Here is a 4,425-nt window from a genome sequence, read left to right as displayed (position 1 = left end):
CACAATAACCAAGATTTGGATGAAGTTTAGGTATCTATCAACAGATGAATGGATTTAAAAATTGAGTACCTAGACATAATGGAGTACTATTCAGCCATAAAAAAGGAGATTCTGACATTTGCATTGACATAGATGGAACTGGAAGAAATTATGTTAAGTGCAATAAAGACGATATGTTCTCATTTGTGGGAGCTAAAAGTTAAAACAGTAGAGCTCATGGAGATGGAGAGTAGAAGGATGGTTACCGCAGGCTATGAAGGATAATGTGTGTGTGTGTGTGTTGTGGGGGGGTGCATTGGGGTAAAGCGGGTGATTAATGGGTACAAAAATAGAATTAGATAGAATGAATACTATCTAGTTTGAATATTTGATAGCACAACAGGGTGACTACAGTCAACAATAATTTATTGCACATTTTAAAATAACAAGAGTATAACTGATACCCCGTAAACATATACACATACTATGTACCCACAAAAATTAAAAAAAAAATGTGAATAGGGGCAGCTTTTTCCTATGATTTTTATGTCTTTTATTTCCTTTCTTATTTCACTTACTAGAACTTCCAGCATTATGTTGAATAAAAGTGGTGAGAACAAGACCTTCATCTGGTTCTAATCTTAAGGAGAAAGCATTCAGTCTTTCACAGTTAAGTATAATGTTAGCTATAGGTGTTTGGCAAATGTTCTTTATTAAGTTGAAGAAATTACTTTCTATTCTTTATTTATCATAAGTGGGTGTGTAATTTTGTCAAATGCTTTTTCTGCATGGATTGATAAGATCACAGGAATTTTCTTTTTAGCTTCTTAATATGGTGATTATATTAACTGATTGTTTAAATATTTAAAGTCAACCTTGCATTTATGAAATAAATCCCACTTGTTACTGTATGTAATTATTTTTACATATGGCTGAACTTTAGTTGTTAATATTAAGTATTTTCATATATATATTCATGAGGGTTATTGGTCTGGAATTCTCATTCGTTCTCTCTCTCATTTTGTACCGTCTTTGTTTTGATTTCAGTATCAGGAGGTAACAGGGACCAAAAATACTGAACATAACTGAAGTAAAATATGGTGAATGCACCACTAGAGGCCAATATGATTTGTAAAAATTCAGGAGAATAAATCTGTGAAAAGATGTGTAAACAGCATCGTGGATGATGGAAGATATTCCCTAAGAGGGGAGGGGAGAGGAAAGCATTAAGATAAGGAAAGAGCAAGTGTAAGGCACATAGCATCAGACTGCTTAATGAATAATTTGGTGTGTTCAGACATGAGAAGAGATTTTTGGTTTGACTTCCCAAAAAAGACGGATTCCCCAAGACTCATCACATTTCAATGATTTTTCCCTTCTCATGTATAAAGAATAAAACTTGCAGCCTGTTACTAGTAAGTACATTTCAGCAAGATCTGTATATTCATTTCCAAAAAAGAAATCATATGTACCCTGAAAAATGAATGCATGTTTCACTGTTCCTATGATAATTTCTCTCTGTGCAAAGGTAGTCTCAGCTTGTTGCTTCCTGTTGCTGTAGCAGAATAGAGGTAATTACCCACTAAAACACTTCCTATAATACAATCAAGTTATGATTGGATGTCATTATGGTCAATCATGTCTTTCCAAGGCGGTGCTAAATAAAGGGTCACTACACTTGCCCTGGCTGAAACACACATCTGGTTTGGGGGAAAACCTATAGTGTGTGGAGGTAGTAGTCTCAGGCATTTGAAAAATTAAAAAGAAAAAGAATAATTCTCAAAAGCAAAAAGCTGAAACCTGGCATTATCTGAATAACTTATTACATAATGTTATTTTAGATAGCAGCAAGCAACTCAAGGAGGAATAAAACATTTGGATTGATCTCTAAGGACGTCAGGCCTTCTGAGAGCTCTTCACTGCTTATTAGGTCTGATTCAGAGAGGGGAGTTAACCTTGATTTTTGGCAAATGCCTGAAAGTTCATCACATTGGATGTGTGAGAGAGAAGGCATGTATCAGAGTTGTCATTTAGGTGAGAATCAGATTACAAAGGATCTCACATGCTTTTTGAAACATTAGGACTTTATATTTTAAGAGGGGAAAACTGGAAAAAAAAAGATTGTAAAATGACTATGGCAGTGGATGGATTGTAGAAGGAAAGGCTAGAGGTAAGGGTAATTAGATTATTGAAATCATTCAGGCAAGCAAGAAGCGTATCATTCTGTAGCTGATGGGGATGCTTTAATTTAAGAGGACACCTTCTTTCACCTGCCGAACAGATGGCAGCAAGCTACACACTGGCCTTTTTTCTCCACATCTTGAGGTTTGACTTTGTCCTCATGAGTATGCTAAAAATGAAAGTAACAATCCCAGTCCCCGTCACTTAAATGAGTGAATATTTATGACTTTTAACTCAAAGGACAAGCCATTAAAACAGAAATGTGGGTTAAAGGTGAGATACAAGCATCACCTTGATGAATTCTCAAGGTTTCTCAGTCCTGTTTCTTTCTATACTGCATGAAAATTCTGAATCCTCCAGTGGATGTTAGGCTTGGGAAGAACATCAGAGGCTAGTGTTCTGCTAGTTAGTGACACAAGAATTTCTTGGCTCTGACTCTGAAGACTCTAAGAGGATTCTTTCTTAGATCATTTTATAGTTTCTTTAGAACTGGAAGACAGCCCCTCAAGACAGCTTCTGGATATCTATTCATTAGTCAGACTAACTATCTGATATAGTTTCTCCTCATATCACTGGCGAAGAGGGAGGAGAAATAAGCTATTGGTTGGTCTTCAGGAAGCAGAAAAAGTGAAGGGTTAGCAGCTGCCATTGTAACACCAGTTGGTGTCACAGATGGTGTATGAAATAACAAAGTTGAGATTATAGACTGCCCAGAGAACAGAAAAGTCTAATTGAACTCAACATTTCTTAATGGCTTGTTTTAATATCCTATTCTTTACACATTCAGAAGCAAGGTTATCTCCCTGAAAATAGAGAATTCCTTACAACAAAGGTTAAGGTATGATATGGTTTGGCTCTGTGTCCCCACCCCAACCTCATCTTGAATTATAATCCCCAGGTGTCCAGGGAGGGACTTGGTGGGAGGTGATTGGATTATGGAGATGGTTTTCCCTATGCTGCTCCCATGATAGTGAGTGAGTTCTCATGAGAGCTGATGGTTTTAAATGTGTTTGGCAGTTCTTGCCTTACTCGTCCCTCTCTTTCCCCTGCCACCGTGTAAGATGTGCCTTGCTCCCCCTTCACCTTTCACCATGATTGAGTTTTCTAGGGCCTCCTCAGCCATGCAAAACTGTGAGTCAATTAAACCCTTTTCCTTTATAAATTACCCAGTCTCCGGCAGTATCTTTATAGCAGTGTGAAAATGGACTAATACAGGATGTCATGTCATTCCAAATAGCAAATTCCAAGCATATTCATGTGTAGAAAATAAAAATGTTTAATGTGACTCTGAGGTTTGCCACTGGAATAAATATTTAGATGATGATGCTATTTAATGAAATGAGGCATATAGAAAAAGAAGACATTTGGGAGGTTGGATGATTAGTTTAGGATATATTCAGAGAAAAAGTTAAAAAGAGATCTCTAATAGGGGATTTAAATCAGAGAGTCTTAGGCTTTGTTGCCCACTTCAGTAGTCACTAGCCACATAGAGCTATTGAAATTTAAATTAAACAAATACAACTAAAATTTTGTTCAACATATTAGCCACATTTAAAGTGCTCAGTAACTACAGGTGGCTAGTGGGTACTGTATTGCACAGTGCAAAACAAAACAAAACAAATCAAAAAAACAAAAAACAAAAACAGCAACAACACTGAAAGTTCTGTTTGACCCAGAAAGTCCTATTGGTCTGAAGTTCAGGAAATAGGACAAATCTACAGGTATAGATTTGGGAGTTACTTGGGTGTTTAAAAGATAGGTGAATTTATTAATAAGGATGAAGGGTCCCAGGAAGAATTTATCAAAGAAAAAAGCCCTAGAACAAAAATCTGAGATATTCCAGTCTTAAAGAATACAAAGAAACAGGAATCCATAAAAGATGAGCCAGAAGCTAGTGATCAGAGAGGAAGAAGAACCAATAAACATCTGACTCCTAGGACACAAGAGAGTGTCAGCAGAGGGATCAGAAGGCTTGAGGGGTCAAGTACAAGAGGACTAAAAAGAGGTGAGAATTTGGTAGCGGAAGATCAGTAGTGACTCTTGCAGAGTATTTGCAACAGCAAGGTGGGACTTGAGCCAAACTTTATTATAAAGCAGAGAAAAATGGTGAGAAAATAATACATCCAGTGGAGCATTGTCTTTTAAAAAGTTTTACAGTAAAATGGGATGGGAGTGTGAAGGCGGCAGTGAAGGGCCATGACTTGAGAGAAAAGCAGGTCAAATGAGAAATTTTTCTTGGGAGGAGAGAGGTTTAAATATATTTGT

The sequence above is a fragment of the Saimiri boliviensis genome, chromosome 6 (genome assembly GCF_048565385.1).
Source record: "Saimiri boliviensis isolate mSaiBol1 chromosome 6, mSaiBol1.pri, whole genome shotgun sequence".
In the NCBI taxonomy this organism is placed as follows: Eukaryota; Metazoa; Chordata; class Mammalia; order Primates; family Cebidae; genus Saimiri; species Saimiri boliviensis.
This window is presented reverse-complemented; position numbering follows the sequence as displayed.